The sequence below is a fragment of the Clarias gariepinus genome, chromosome 5, assembly GCF_024256425.1.
Source record: "Clarias gariepinus isolate MV-2021 ecotype Netherlands chromosome 5, CGAR_prim_01v2, whole genome shotgun sequence".
Lineage (NCBI taxonomy): Eukaryota > Metazoa > Chordata > Actinopteri > Siluriformes > Clariidae > Clarias > Clarias gariepinus.
The window spans coordinates 29,518,557-29,535,694 of NC_071104.1; the positions used below are offsets into that span (position 1 = coordinate 29,518,557).

General features: G+C 38.6%; 1 protein-coding gene across 4 annotated transcripts in view; it reads left to right on the plus strand.

The window, feature by feature from the left end:
• adarb1b (adenosine deaminase RNA specific B1b) overlaps positions 1-17,138 on the plus strand; it is a 185,879-nt gene that overhangs the window by 16,196 nt on the left and 152,545 nt on the right. Inside the window, exon 2 of one of the 4 annotated variants that reach the window (XM_053496119.1) lies at positions 7,735-8,032. The exons of the other annotated variants lie outside the window; for them this stretch is intronic. The gene's annotated coding sequence lies outside the window, so the exon portion shown is untranslated. The remainder of the gene's footprint in view (positions 1-7,734; positions 8,033-17,138) is intronic. 4 annotated transcript variants of the gene reach the window in all.

Below are 17,138 nucleotides of genomic sequence, written 5' to 3' on the forward strand. Positions count from 1 at the left end.
TTAATTCAGTCTGCCATGAAGGAATTAAACATGCTTTTATGCATCATTTGTCGTTATCATTTTTCTTCATTATAACAAATGCAAGCCTTAATGTCGCATTAGGAACTAAAATTCACAGCAAAATGTTTTTTTTTACTTTTCCCTTATTAAAAAAAAAAAGTATGTTTATAACAAAACATGGATTATTAAATAACTTTTACATTTTCTCCCAAGCTGCACAAGGTTACGGGGCTTTATTCAGTTTTAAACTAAAAGAGAATGGCAAATCTGCTCTCTAGACTTCAGGATACAGAAGCTGTAACATGACTATTGCTGTAGCTATCGAATATTTTAGCAATCAAGTAGTATTTTACCAAAAATGTAATTGATTAATCGAGTAATTGGATAAAATGTACTTTTGCTTAATGAAACAGCAATGTAAAATATATAAGAGAAACAAGGATTAATTGGTTTTCTTTTTAGAAAAATCTACTTTTATTTTTTTTATTTTTGGAGCAATTTATTAAAAATAAACATTGTCAATGTATTTTCAGTCACAATACAAGGAATAGCTTAAAGTTGACTGAGATAAATAAAGTGCATTATAGTGCCATACATTCTTATTTTAAAGCCTTTTCTCAGATGCAAAAACAAAACAAAAAAAGGAATTTTAAATTACTTAAAGTATCAAAAAAAAATAAGGCACGCACAAAAATAAATAATTATACAAAAACAGTTTTTTGTTGTGCAAATTAACTTTCAGAATTAAAAGTTTTAAAATCTACAGCTCAGGCATAACATGAGCATATACTGACAATTTCGGTCGTTTTCTCTTGCTGGTTTCTTCTTCTCTAGGCTCGCTGATATTTTTTATCTCTTCCTTCCATTTTGCAGCCGCACCAGAACGCTCCATCAAATCAATACACAGCAAACTGTTTGCTCCTCCTTTTGCTTTTTGGGTGACGTAAGCGCCTCTTCTTTGTCAGTGTTTACTGGCGGCTTGCCTACGGAAGCACGCGGTGTCACGCCTAATAAATAATTGCACAAAACCATAACAAAAACTTTTAAAATTAATTTAAAGAAGCTTTAAGGCAGAAGATTTTGCCTTGATACTTTTTTGTAATCGAATTACAAAAGTAATTCGGGAGTCAAACCCGCAAACTCTCGATAATAGAGCAAATGCATTTCCGTTATGCCACATGGATGGGCATACGTGAATGGCCCAGAATCGGTAATATCCGAGGCCGATTGGACCATCACAACTCGTGGTGAATCAAACTTAAAACCACCTGAATTCTGACCACTTGCTGATCAGTTGGTTCATTGTGTGTGCTTCATCATGATCTTTTAGTTTTTCTCCTCAAGTTGCCTTATTAGTATATTTTGCTGTTTGTGCAAATTGGCAAGCCTGTGTTCATTTTATTGTTTATACAGTAGACTTTTACTAGTCATGCTTATACAGTATGCAACAAATAAAAACATGACTGAGTGTGCAGAAGCTAGAGGTGATGCACCTGACTATGAAGCAAGTCTTTTTAAAATCACCTGTCCTAAATTGTTTTATTCGTGTTATCCCTATAGTTTTATTCGTGACTTACTAATAATCAACTTTTTTTTTTATTGTTAAGGAATAACATCTCATATGTTGTATCCTTTTATTGTGGATTTCTTGGAAGCATTTTGCGGAACAAGTTTTTAACAGGAAAATGACCAACCCCTCTGTCTTCCAGACTTTGGAATAATAAAATAATTTAAGGTCCCATATTTTATTGTTCCTTTAACAAGTTAACATTGGTATCAGAGCTCCTCCAAAGCATGTGTTTTATTAATGCTTCAAAATTTCTTTATTTCACAAGTTAACACAAGTTTTATCTCACCCAAACGCACCATTCCATTGTCCATTGTCTGTTTAAATGAGCTATTGCCACACCCACCAGGAAACAGCATAACTTATATGATGTCACATTAAGGGGAAAATATAAATTGCCTTGTGTAGGCCCTGGCCAATAGAAAATCTATCTTCTCATTTTTCATTTGGACGCACATCCCGGAGGTACAGCACAGTGTGTAAATAGGACTAAAAATTAAATATACATAACTTTCCCTCTTTTTTAAAGTTGGTTAGTAGTGGCTCAGCTGAAAAAATGATTATGAATTATTATATGTGTGATGTGTATAGTTTTTATAAGTGTTTATGCCATTTTAGACTTTGTCATAGACTCTGACCTTCCTTTCCCATTTCCTATTATCCCCCTCTCCCTGTCTCACCCGCCCGTCTGTGTTGTCTGCCGTCTCGGATGTTCTCACCCCTTCAGCTGACTGACAGCTCCCTCCAGTGAGACCTCATGATGAAGCTCACGCATAGTTAGCACCACCATCACCACCAGCCATTTTTAGATCGTTCTCAGAGCTCTGTCTTACACACAGACCCCTTGGAGGGTCACATCAGTAGATATCACTCTCCCCGATTGTGCGCCTCTTAATCTGTAAGGACTTCTGCGATCTGCTTTTAATTAGATGCGCTCAGGTTCTGATGTGTTTAATGCTTAATCCCAACGTGGGATAATATTTTTTTCATTTTACTTCTCTACATGGTTTCTCGCCTGCCTCTATGCATGTTCATTCCCTTTTTTGGTAATGTTAGTCTGTAATCTACTGTAGTGCTTTTCTCTATAAAAAATAACCATTGAATATCTTGAGTATGAGAGAAGTGTCTTGGTAAAATGTTTGCTTTTCTATCTATGTTGCTGTTGAAGCCCTGACAAGAGAAAAAGAGAATAAAATCCAGCCACACAGGCAAAGAAGAGCTCACTTTTGCTGCACTTAAAACATATAAGAGTGGTCTTTCAGTCTGATATTCTATGTGAAGGCCAGCTTATGGCAGCTTTAAATCTTTCCTGTTAAACACAGAGACCAGGTTCTCTTAGGAACCATCCAGGTATTTTAATAAGGTAGTAATGGCACAGGTCTTGATCTCCGCAGAGGAAGGCAAGCATCTCTGACCTTCAGAATAACGGCCCACAACGACCGCATGCTGGGCACAATTAAAGGCTACCCTTTGATGAAGTGAACTCTGGAGGGTGCGTCTGCCTTAAGTCAGGGGTTTGTGACCCTGCTGGTCGGTTATATCTGAGTAATGGATGGTCATGCACCAGATTGTAACTTTTTTAGTTTGAGGTTGAATATAAATTTGAATATTTGGGCCTTGGTATAGTAGCCTCGGTGCTGCCTGGGTCTGTGCTGCTCGCTATTATAATAGTTGCCCGGTGAAGAATTGAGAATTGGATTCAACAACCAAAGAAAGGAAAATCTTTCACCTCTTTAAAGTTCCTGGTGGGGGGAAACGTGATCTGATGTCATAATTATAGTATAGACTACTTGCTCTGAGTCCCGGTGTCTGCTGCAGTACACATAACGGCTGCTTGAGCAGAATCAATCTGTATGAAGGTCTTGTATTTTGATCAAGATTAGGAGCCTGCATCTGTGTAGAAACACCTATGAACTAAAGCAAGAGAAAGAAAATCATATCATACATATAGACAGTACCAATCAAAAGTTTGGACACAAGTTTGGGTTAAATTTACCATTAAAGCAACCTTCTGTATTAAAGGAAAAACAAAAATACATTTGAAAAGGGATTAAATGCCCTTTACTTTATTATAAATACAGTATAAGTCAGAATCTTGACACAAGTTTGGTTTTATTTTCTACATTCTAAAACAATATTAGATGTTTTTTCCACCTCCCTAATATTGTGCAGGTTCCCCATTTTCCTAGAAAACATCTCTCACCCATTAAGGCATGGCGTCTACAAGAACTCTGGAACAGTGCTAGGTACTAACTGCTGCATACAAGAAGCACTCGCAAGTTTTGCTGTTTTGAAGATTCTCTGACTTGGTTGTTTAGCATCACAATTTGGTCCTTATGAAATTTAATCAGATCCTAACCCATGCCCATTTTTCCTGCTTGTAAGAAATCAACTAAGAAACTGACTGTTCACTTCCTGTCTAATAAATCCTAAAAAAATATTTTGGTCCTGTGTACAATTAATTTCAAATTTAAATTAAAGTAAAGGTGAGTACACCCTCTAATCTCAGCAAACGTTTTAGTACATCTTTTTATTTTAGAGTAGTCAATGTGCAGCTTGTATAACAGTATGGATTTACTGTCCTCTGAAAATAACAGCCATTATTGCCAAAATGGCTGGCAACAGAAGTGAGTACACCCTAAGTGATAACAGCTGTACACCTTTACCCATGCAAAGTCACATGTCCTATTCATCATGTTCATGTGTTTGTCAGTGGCCGAGTATGTATCCAGACCTGAACCCTATTGAGCACCTGTGGGGCGTCCTCAAGCAGAGGGTGGCGAACCGTCATGCGTCTAACATCCAGCAGCTCCGTGATATCATCATGGAGGAGTGAAAGAGGACTCCAGCAACAACATGTGCAGCTCTGGTGGATTCCATGCCCAGGAGGATTAAGGACATGCTAGATAACAGTTGTGCTCATACAACATATTGACACTTTGGACACAGTTTTGACATGTTGTTGATATAGGGTGTACTCATTTTCATTGCCAGTTATTTAGATAATAAAGTCTGCATGTTTAACTATATAGCAAGGCAGTAAATCTGTACTGCTATACAAGCTGCACATTGACTACTCTAAAGTATTCTCAGTTTTCATTTCTATAGTATTGTCCCTTGAGAACGTATAATAAAGTGGTTGCTGATGTGTGTGGTGTATTCACTTTTGTGTGATACTGTATATACTTTCAGCATGGATTCCAGGGCGTTAACTAAAATATTGCAGTAACTGTTTAGGAATTATAGCTTTTTTATACAGAATCCCTCCATTATTACTGGCTCAAAAGAAACTGGACAATCTAACAACCATACGATAAGATTATTTTTAAGACCTTGATGCAAAAAACGTTCATCATTGAATTCCCCTGTTTTTAGTAGTGTTTTTATTTTTTATCAAAATTGAATCCTTTCTCAACTCTCAACTCGACTTAACTTTATTTGTATAGCACTTTAACAGCAAGTGGCCCAAAATGCTGCACATAAATAGTAAACTAATATAAAAGACATAAGTAAAAAATAAAAATCACATTACACACATCCTCAAATCCAATCCAATCTGTTCAGTTCTTGAGTTTTAAAATCTTGGTTTGGTTTGCATTTTGATGTAAATGACCTGTATTTACATTCATAAAGGCTTGACTTGATTAGTAGACTTCGACAAAGACATGTCTCCCTCCTTTAGACTGTTTTTGACTTGGCTAGGTGTTGTGAAGGGTTTTTTTCCCCACAAAGGAAAAAATTCTACAATCATACACTTTAGGTATCTTCTGTAGCTCTCTGTCGCTAAGCTTAAGAGTGTATTCCTTCTTTGTACCAAACTACTGATTTGGCCACTCCTAAAATTTCTGCCTTCTTTCTGATCGGTCTCTTTTGTTTTTCCATCTTGTCTTCACTTGCATCGGCAAATTCCCACAAAAAACCATCAAAGGCAAATTAAAAACTTGGAATCAACTCCATATCTTTTATCTCCTTCATTTGTAAAGAAACAGGCCACAACTGGCCATCAGACTGCTTATCTTCGTCAGATACTCATTGGAGCATTTTTTCAGCCCGGATGGTTAGAAGCCTGCAGAAGGTTATGGGAAACCTGTGGGCGGGTCTTTGGCTGTATTCCCTTTGAGCTGGAGAGTTACACATACCTTTTATTTGAACCTGACATTTTGAAACTGACGGCTCTGACCGTGATTCATCCTGAATTACTACTGCAGGAGTGATGTGCACCAACTCTGAGTAGAAACCCAGTATTTTCCCCAAATCGATATTGACTCTTCTCTGAAAAGTCTTCTATGGACTACTGTTTTAAAGAAGGGAGTGAGGCAGCATTACATCTAGTTTAAGCGATTTATATCTGAAATATTGAACAACCACGTGCAGTCTAAACTCAGTGTGTATAAATGAGAGAAATCACTGTGCTGTTATTAATTGAAGTGTTGTTTCTTTACATTTGGCAGACGCTCTTATCCAGAGCGACTTACATTTTTTTTATCTCATTATACATCTGAGCAGTTGAGGGTTAAGGGCCTTGCTCAAGGGCCCAACAGTGGCAACTTGGTGGTTGTGGGGTTTGAACCTGGGATCTTCCGAACCGTAGTCCAACGCCTTAACCACTGAGCTACCCCTGACCAGAGTTTTTCTGGTCAGAGCTCTTTATTTCTGTAATAATGAGTTTAAGCACTTAAATTGTGAACATTAATTAGTGACCACTCTCTCCTTATTTTACAGTAATATTAATATTGGCAGCATTTTGTTTTTAGGAATGCCTATTATGTTTGTTTTTAGGAAGTTATTTCATACTTGTGGTCTAGAACCACTTTCAAATATGCCAGACATTTACGTTCCTTGTGAAATACACATCATGGATAACATCCTGGGTTTAAGTATAAAATGTGCATTGGAACAAGTTCTTTATTACCAAAGTCTGCCAAATGCAGTAAATGTACTTTTGCTTATGGGTCAAGACTATTGCATCAATTTGCAGGAATTTTTAAAGTGAAATTGCAGTGGGAGTGTATCACAATGTTGATTTGATGAAACGTTGATCGTGATACTCAGATTACCCAATTCAGTTTACACAGTTCATTACAGAGTCTTAAGTCTCTGTACTGGAGGCTGAGTACGTCTGTGCGCTGTCGGCCGGGTCAGGTCTCGGGTCTTATTTACGTGCTCTGAGGGCCGGGTCGAGTCTTAACTGTCATGTCCGTCCTCTGAGGGCCGGATCTCGGGTCTGCGCAGCCACGTCTCAACTCCCATGTCCCTGCGAGTCTTGTGTCCCTGAGCTCAAGTTTTTAGTCATGTGCTTAGAGTATAAGCTAAATGTTTTCTTAGACCTTAGTAAAATACTGATGTATTATTTCTAGGGAAAACACTGCAGTGCTTTTTTTTTTCTGGTGTTTTGATTTACCACTGCAGGCCTCACACAAATAGCATGACAATAAATTACTGTGGCTGGCAGTTACCGAAATGACAGCGGCACATAAGTGTAGAAAAAACTGTTCAGTTCTTTGACTCTGTTGTTTTCGTGGTCTGTTATTAATTTGTTTTTGTTTACAGGATTTTGTTCATCTTTTTATTCAACATGAACTTTTTAGAAGTCTTCCATTTTGAATCTGAATCAAGTCTTGAGTCATTAAAGTTGAATTCTAAGTTGATTTAAGAGCTTGTCAACATGTGACCTAAGTAGGACCCAAGACTGACTCCCTGACTCTAGTCGGATTTTAACATACTGTATTTGCATGTCTGAAATTTGTTTGCAGAAGTATTACAACAGCAGCAAAATACTTCCAGCACGAGTCATTCAGTGAAGCTTAAATGAATAATCACTGATTTGATAAACGAGTAACGGGAGGAAAAATAAGTTGTCCTGGGAGCCGCTCGTTATTGTGAGTAACAATTCAGGCAGTCAGTGTTATAAAAGTGCTGACGATAGCCAGTACGCTCTGGAAGCAAGTCTTGTGACCTAATTCAGTGCAGGAGCATTTCTCATAAGGTCCTATCTACTCATCAGATCAGTCACTTCTACGTGCGTCAGGTTTTTATTGTGTATTTGCCGTTTTCCAGTGTTGGGTGGCCGCTAAATTAGTGTCAAACCCAAATCCGTAGCAAAGTGTTTCATTTCAGTTTGCCATGACAGAGATTTATCTAGTTAGAGTCTTTTATCTGATTTTCAGTGTCTCTGTGGACACATGATGGAGGCTGGTGATGGCAGCGCTACCGCTTCTTGCAGAGCACGTCGTCAGTCAGAGCAAGAAGGAGAGTGAGAGGAGCAAGAGGAGGCTTTATCACAGCGCCAAAGCAGTACATCACATGAGTGCATCCGTGTCCCTCTTTCTTTTCCTCCCTCTCGCCGAGTTCATGCAGGTTTGAACAGATCACTCACTTGCGAGCTCTCGCTATCTGATGCAGATGCTGAATTAGTCAGAACTACAAAGGATCACCTTCACCAGTGAGTGGCTTCAGACTTCAAAGGTCAGTGAGGTGTTTGTGTGCATGTGCGTATTTATCTCCTGCTGCACTTGGATTGGGTTTTATCTATTTAACCTTTGAAGACAACGAGGACTTGTTTATTATCTTAAATAGCATCTGGATGTGGGCTAGGGCCGGCTGATGGAAATGTAAACAAGGCGTCTCCAGTTGTCTGGGAGACACACACACACACTTTCACTGACGTTGAGTACAGCTTGTGGCTACTGTTTTGGACTGAGGAGTGGAGAGGTGGTGTGCAGACTTGGCAAGCTCTCATGTTCTAATTCTTCTCTCACTATCTCTCTCGCACTGTGGTGAACTTCAGCCAGATGACGCTGCATGTCCTCTGACGCATCATGTCTGTGAGTCGAGCGTCCCGCTGACCTTGCTACGCCGTCCCCTGATTCCCTGCTGACTAAGACCACATCATGTCCACCCTGAGCTTGTGCCTGAGCTTGTGTCCTAAACGCTTTACTGATTTTAAGTGAAGTTTGGTGACATAATGAAGTTTGAGAGGGAGGAACAGAGCAGCAGCCCAGGCACTAAAGAGAAGCACATTTCTGTGTCTAGCTCTCTCTCTCTCTCTCTCTCTCTCTCTTTCTTTTTTCTCTTTTTTTTTGTAAATTCAGCAACTAGAAAAAAAATAAAAATAAGTGCTTGCCTCAAGTTTAAAATAACACTCTTCACAATATTGTGACATGCCTCGAGGCTGTAACTATAGCATGAGCTTCCGAAGCTCACCGCCTTCTGCATTACACAATGCTGAAAAGGAGAAAGATCTTTACTATGCAGATTAAACAGGATACATGTAGGTATGCATAACCACTAGGAAAACTGAGTGGATAGTCCAGCTTCAAGCTAATATATTATCTCCTGACAGCACAACACACACAAACAAAGTAATATTATGTCTGCCTGAGATGCGAATAAAAAATACAACTGTTCATAGCCAAAACATTCACCAATGAGTTGTGGTGGTGGCTTTTAGTTCAGGCCATGCACATAATGTGCTACTTGAAGTCTCTGTGAATCAGAAGTACACTGTTGATTTGATTCAATATTTGGTCGTTTCGATTCAATTTGATTCACTACCACTAATGTTAACTGTCTGTTTTTTGTATTGAAGTATTAATAGCTAATAAATGTAATACACATTATACAATAGTTAGTTCCGACCGAGCGATGTGATTGGACAAAAGGCATTCCATGAGTGGTAACGGCATTGGGACGTTTAACTACATGCATCACTTGCGGCCCCAATTGTTGTATAGTCGTTAATTATGCAAACTGTCGGTCGCGGCATAGATGACAGTAGGTTGGTATGGAACAGTACTGAGGTTAGAGTAGTTTTCTCCCAAAATGCACATTTCAAGCCAATCATGGATGGGTTTTAGCAAGAAAACACATCTGATAAAGTTAGGTCATTTTAAACAACACTTGGTCTACTTAATAATTGTCTCTAAATTGTTCAGAATTGCCTTGGTGTGGTTTTATTTGTGTCCAAGGCAAGTTAGAAAGCTGACTTGCTTTTACACCAGGCTGAATCACAAATCCCTCTTCAACCTTCAATCCCCTGGTGTGTGAGACAAGGGATCGTACAGTCTAGTGCACTGGCTTTCCATTTAATGTTATTTGGGATTTAACCCCGGAACCCAAAAGTTTATGGAGCTGACATCCTTAAGTGGAAATGTAAAGAGAAACTTAGGAGAGTTACAGGACTTTTCATCACCTCCATGTCCTCCACCTTGTTCTTTTGAAGGATATGTGTTTTTGGAGGAAAATAACTGGTTACATATAAAAACAAATCATAATCTGTTAACAACACATGGTGTTTGTCAAACTGTTCTATAAAAGCAATATCACACTCGGGTTGCACCCTCATGCCTATGACCACGTCACAGCCATGATGATATTTATTATAACAGCACTCCCTTTCATGTGATATTGACTGATTAAAATGTTACTTATAGATTGTTAGATTGTTTTAGACTGTTTAAATGTCATTCGTCTAACAAAGCAAAAATCTTTTTTTCCTGCCCATTTTCTTCTTCGTACTCCAGTCCAGTAGGTGAAGGTAATGCATCAACCGTCGAAAAAAAGAAGTGTTAATTTAACTAAATGAGTATTTTCAGAATATGTTACTGGCAAAAGCTGTGAATGTATTCATTTTAGACCATCGAACATCTGCAAGTTACCCAAACAGTTTAAAAAGTGTGAATCAACTTTGAATCATAAACTTTCCCATCTATTCAGTTAATAAAATCACAACAAATGATTATTTAAATTGCATCATCAATTAAATGGCACAGCTCTAGTACATTAACTTGCTGTACATTACACTATTCTAGCTACAGAGTTTCCAAGCAGCGAAAACATGGACTTGGTAAACACACTGTAGCTTTGTCTTGCTAATGAATTTCTGATTGTCCAATATTTTCTGAAACCTGAAAAGACTCCTATTAAAAAGTGAACTCTTGAACTGTATGTGGATGTGCCCAGCCCTGTTTCCACTTTCCAGCACTCCACAATTGATAGAGATGTAGCAGGCCAGTGTTGAGTACTGAGATCAGGGCTTACACTGGAAGTGTATTGTATTCTAGTGTATTGTTTTCTGATTGTTTCCTGATCTTTGGCATGTATTCTTGGCATAGAGGCATCTCCTATTGACTAACACATTGCAGCTTTTGTATTTAAATGTCTGGAATCATATCAATGCGCTGCTTTTGATTTTTTTTTTTGGCATATTATAACTTGTTATTATAACTCTATAGATATTCAGCATGGTTGCGTTGCTGGGAAGATGCCAGTATTATATATAATAAGATACTAAAAATGTATTAAAAATCAAAAATGACATCTGTGCGTTATTACTTGATGCTCAACCAAAAAGTTATATAGTGGTGAAAACACAAAAATTGTTCACCATCTCAGTCTCGCTTTGATGTCTTTATTCCATGATTTTTTTTTTTTTATGTTTAGTTCTACAGCTTCGCTCTCCTGGCCCGGAAGCTTTAGATATCTGTGCTCTGATGCTCTGCTTTGACCGCTCTCCTGGAAAAAAAGTGTCAGCGAGTCTGCTTTATATCCTGCCCTAAACGATAGGCTTCTGTGTTCCTATTGCACTTCTGCCTGGGTAATGAAGAGGCTGCACTCAGCGGCGCTCACCTAATGATCTACAGCCAGCAGCTGAGCCGGAGCTTCCCTTATTGTAAGCCTTAATTCGGCTTTGTTCGAAGCTTGTTAACGAGAGAGTGTCTGAATTAGCGATTGTGCAGGCCTAAATGAGGAACTCTATGCCCCCGTGTTACTCCTGCCTTGTTAGGAACTGTCAGTTACGTGGAAACATGAGCTCGGTGATGACGCTTTAATTGACACAGTGACAGACTGCAGAAATACCTTTGTTGTGTGAGATCAGGGACTTGGTGTGGAATGAAGGAGATAAAAAGGGCCCGAAGTGATGTAGAAGTATTTATCTTTTGACAAATGTTCTCTGACACATGATATTTTTACCAGATGCAAGTTTAATTCTCAGCTTATTGCTGTAAGCTAGAGATGGAGTCTTTTAATTGTACCAAAGAAAGGGTTACTAATATAGTGAGCATCCATACTAACTCTATTAATATTTGTTTCAGGTTTAATACAATTCATCTGTATTGATTAAGATTTGTTTAATTTGTTCTAGGTTTGCCAGTTTGTTCATAATAGCTAATTGATGTTTATTAATCTTCATTTTTGGTTAGGCATAACCATGTGCCAGGAATAAAAATTGTGCATTTTTGTCCAGGTAGATTATTTCATGAATTTCTTTGAAAAAATGTAATGCAATTACCATAATGATGGACAAGTTAAAGCTAACCTGGTCTAGCCTACCACTAATCAAAATGCTTAACACTTACTGTACAAACATAGAGCACTGTATTAATCGAGTTAGTATAAGGTGTTGGTCATTAAATGATGCATCGAACACTGTGTTAAAAGCAGACGGGTTATCTTCTGCATGTAATATTTATGGCTTTTTAACAGGAAGCCATTTGTTATGTGTGAGAGATTAATGAAGCCCAAAGGGTTGAGGCTAAAAAAAAAACTGTAACGGTGGTGTAAAGGACCATAGTCGATCAGTGATTCGTCGGATCTTTTCCCGAAGTTTGGCACGCATGTAAACTATGGATTAATTGCAAAGTTTAATCATCCTAGGGCGAAATATAGTTTAACTGACACCGTAGGCTCTTCTAGTTTGCCTTCATTACTGAGAGAAAACTCTTTTTTTTTAATGCGTGCAGGCAAATGATATTTTCACCTCTCGTTCTCATTTGTCGCAGGGTTAATGAAAATCACCTGCATTGACTAACATTTACTCAAACCTTGAGTAATAATAATACCTCCAGATAAATTAGCAAGAATAAATTACAGCAAGTGTTAAAAATGTACTCTGTTCCCCAGGCGTAAATATTAGAAATTACTCTCCTGAATTTTGCTACTTAACAGCCACACATATGTTTAAGGTCTTGTTCATTTTCACCCCTAAGGAGCGTGATATAAAAGGTCATGACAGGCTTGGACATGCAGTACATGGTGTACTTTTACTGTAGTTGCAGTAACAAGTAGCCGATGGAGGTTAAAGATCTTGCTTATGTAGTTATAGAAGGTTTTAAATGAGGGATTTAACCTCATCAGAGGGAAATGATCATAACGTATATTGTGGTGATATGCTAGTTTTGCCACAGATTGTTGATCCCAGCTAACTGATATTTTATCATCTTTATATTTGTTCTCTTAAACATGAAAATTCATTGTATTGAGATTCACTCAGTACAGTTTCACCACGTTGTGGACGCTCAGACATTTGTGCATAAGTAACATTCCCGGGTTTTTCTTGAGCGCCTGGGGTCCCTTGATGCATTTTAGCGGCGGGTAGATTATGCAAGTGCTTTTTTACTTCCAAAAGTCGTCCAAACACTTTTCCAGTCTTACACTTTGAACTACACGGCACTAAAACCTCAGGAGACCGTTACTCCAGAACCGTTACTCCAGAATATAATACTGCTTTATAATGTGCTAAGCTAGAAGGGATTGAATGCTGATGAGAATAAATAAATAACTAGACTTGTGCCAGTGTGGTGAGTGAACGAGGAAGTGAAAGAGAGATGCCTATCACTACATTATCGCAGCACAGGCAGGAGCAGAGAAACAGAGGTGCTGCATGCCCTGAGGCAGTGGAGAAAGTTCTGTCACTGTGGAGTCATAACTAGCTCACTAGCTCACTGCTTGGTACTTTGCTTTTTGTAGGAAGAGAAGTATCTGACCTCAGCATCTGCTACATACAGTAGATGCAGGAATGGTACTGGATTGTGCACCTTCATACATTATACGTATATGTGATTTATATATATATATATATATATATATATATATATATATATATATATATATATAGAGGTATGTACCACGTTGGCTTCATGGACATCATGGGTTCTTCATGTTTATAATAATAGAGATACAGAAATCCTGATCTGAGAACAGGAAGTAGCACTGGATGCAGTGAAAGTGAAAGCTGCACAAATGTATCCTCTATTCTCATATAACTCAATGTATAACTGAAAATCTGTTTAAATTGTGTATAACATTCTAAAAAGCTGGTATTGTCAGTAAGTCATTCCAAGTTCATCATTCAAACACACAACTTCACTTCACGGACAAGGAGCACTGCCTGGCCATGGCGCACCTTCGGGTCGGTGGCAGGCAGTCAGATGTTGCTTGTGAACTTGGTGTGTCTCAAAGTGTCATCAGCAGACTTGCATCAAGACACAGAACTACTGGCAGAGTTCATGACAGACCCAGGAGTGGAGCCCCACGAGTGACAGACCGCAACGATGACCAGTACCTAAGGACCTATGCACTCAGACATCGTTATGCAAATGTCACACAGCTGCAGGCCAGTTTAGGAGATACTCGGGTACTAGGGTTTCCAGACAAACCATTCGCAACCGACTCTACCGCTTTGACTTGAATAGCAGACGACCGTTGCAGGTGACTCCACTGACACCAAGACAGCGCCGTGAACGTTTGCAGTGGGCACAAGACCATGTGATCTGGACAATGCAGCAGTGGTCTACCCTCCTGTGCACAGAAATGATTGTCGTCAGTGTTGCTGGAGAAGGCGAAGTAAGCGATACGCGGTGGAGGAGGTGCAACAGTCTGGGCAGGCATCACCAGTCAGCGTAAAACAGATTTGGTTATTGTACATGGCTCAGTCACTGCACGGTCTTACCTCAGAGACATCATAGCCATCATTATCCCCCAATTCCGCCAGCACAGCGGCGGAATCGTCATTCATTCAAATATTTTGCTACGAGGAGTCTCATCAACGTACTATGCTTAAAGTCTTCTATAAATGTCAATCAGTTTTACACCATCATTCATGAGAAAAGTAAACACAAGTACAGACTTGAATGCCTCTTGTATATAAAGATTGAGCTGGGAGCCTATAATGGTGCGGTACCCACTCTGTATAAGCTATCATACATACTGTACATATTGACAGTCATCATTAAAACTGACATTAATAGCATAAACATGTATTACTCTATCAAACACCTGCTAAACTGCAAACTCAGCAGGTTAAAAAGTGAAATAAGGCTGAGGAATTAAGACAAGGGTGAGGCATAACCTTTTATTGGGAAAGTAATGACCAGTCTTTTTTGTCCAGGTTGCTTATTTCATGGAGGTATTTAAGATTTAATGCAATTCAAATGATGATGAGCAAGTTAAGACTTACCTGACCTACAGTAACTTAACACTTACTAACCAAAATGCTTAATACTGTGTTGTAAATAATGCATACAAGATTGAGGATTGTATTAATTGAATTGGTATAAGGTGTTGGTCATTTAATGATGCAACGGATACTGCGTTAAAAGCAGACGCGTTACCTTCTGCATGAAATATTTAATGCTTTCTAACTGGAAGTCATTTGTTTCTGTAGAAAATAACATGACCTTCCAGCAAATGAAATGCTAATTGTAGTCTGGTGGCGGCTGCAGTGAATTTAAATTGGGGTATGATGAAGGTTTCTCTTTGGTTAAATTTAGATATGCATCTTAAATGTAAAATCTTACATGACATATTACATATAATGTTCTGTCAGTATTATAAGTAAAAAAAAAAAATAAATCTTTTGGCTAATACTGTTAGGCTAAAAGTAATTACTGTTAATCCCCAAATGTAAAGTTTATCAACTGCACCACTAATCCCAACAAATTTGTTACGTGTGAAATTAATGAAGCCAAAATTGTTTAAGCAAACAGATCGACCAGAAGAAAAAAAAACAAACCTAAAAACGTATTAATGCTGAAAACCTGCATAAATATTATCAGTTTAGACTTCATGCTGTACCTTAGCTATTTATTAACGCTTTATTATCTTCACTGGAATTAGATTATTTACTGAAATTAGAAGTACGATTATGAGCCCAAGACTCATTTTCTAGCCAAAGGTAATAAAATTAGCCCATTACTGGAAAACCACCCAATCTGGCAACATTGCTCTATCCACTTTGCACAGTCTGACGAGGTAAACTCCGATGGGCCGTTTCCTTTCCAGAATGTCAATACTTTTACAATTTCAATAATGAATGATATAATAGCGTGCTTTTTTTCTCGAACACGACTAAGCTGTTGAACATACTGCTACCGTTTTTCTGTTTTAAAAGCATTTAAAAACGAAGCCACTAAAAACAATACAATTATTTGTATGTGCAACGTTTAAACGCACACCCTTTTGCAGTGGGAAAGTTAATAGATATGTGAGCTATGGAGCATTATTATGCTAAACAAACATTACCAGTTAAATAGCATTTTAACTGTGGACATGAACATGTGGAGAGTATAGTTTGTAGTGGTACATCATCAAGAACAGCATACTGGGTATGTTTCCTCACTCAGCCAGTGTTATCTCACCTGATCAGTGTTTGTTGCAGAGTTGGATTCTGCTGCGTGTTCTTTGCAAAAAAAATAATAAAATTGTCGTGCTGGATCTTATGTATCGGAAGTTTTCTCAGGTTACTTTTATGGACAAAAATAGTATACTCCCTTATCTTGATATATTCAGACAGTCTGCTTACCTTTGATGGCTATCATTATTCATAAAATTTGTCAAATGATTCCTGTCATTTCGTGGTATTCATGTCAACTGTACATGATAGCAAAGTTAAAATTGCAGGAAACTTTAGACAGATATTAAGTATCGGGATGGAATTTCAGTTTCAAAGAATTCTCCAAGAACTAAAAATGGAATAAGATGAAAGTGATCTTTTTATTCTGTTCATCCATTCAGTGATTCTAAAAGTGAAATGTGCATTTTGATGAGCTTCATTTTTTTTTTCTCAGGCCTCGCTTGGTCGCCTGAATGACCCCCAGAATTATACCGGGCTTGTAGTCTTGCAGCAGGAGGCCCGCTGCCCTGCTCAGGATGATGGGATTTAGCAGAACTAAGCCCCTTCTTCTGTTGTGTTCTTGACATCTATGGTCTTAAGTTCTTCAGCAACATTGCGCTTAAGACTTAATCTCCAACGGATAAAGCGTGGGTTCTATACCCAGTCCTTTATCTATACAGGCACAGTATTGTAGATCTCAGTACAACCTTCCTGCTCCATATGCACCGCCATGCGTTCCTCTCGCTCTCTTTTCATTTAGCGCGGAGGCTTTTGGTATGCTAACAGCTAACAGGTCGGGTCACGAACTCTCAGAAAGCCGATGTGCCGCGGGATTTTTCTCTATTTGTCTGCCTATCCTTCTGTCCTCAGATTTGCGATACTCAGCAATCCCGCTCCCGCTGTGTGAGTGAGTAGACTCTGCTGTTTTGCTTACACACAAATCAATGACAAATTAGCTTTCTGCAAAGATCGCAGCGACTGCGCCGGAGCGGGCCGCCGATGTTTTGAAAGAGCAGTAAAATTGGAATCGACTCGCGCTGCAAATCAAACATGTCACGTCATGCTGGAGCGAACGCAACCGGTGTTTGTGTGTATGTGTGTGTGCGTATAAAGCGTAGCACGATCAAGATTTTTACACCCCTTCACGCAGGTCTTGTGGAAATTTTACAGCCCACGTCT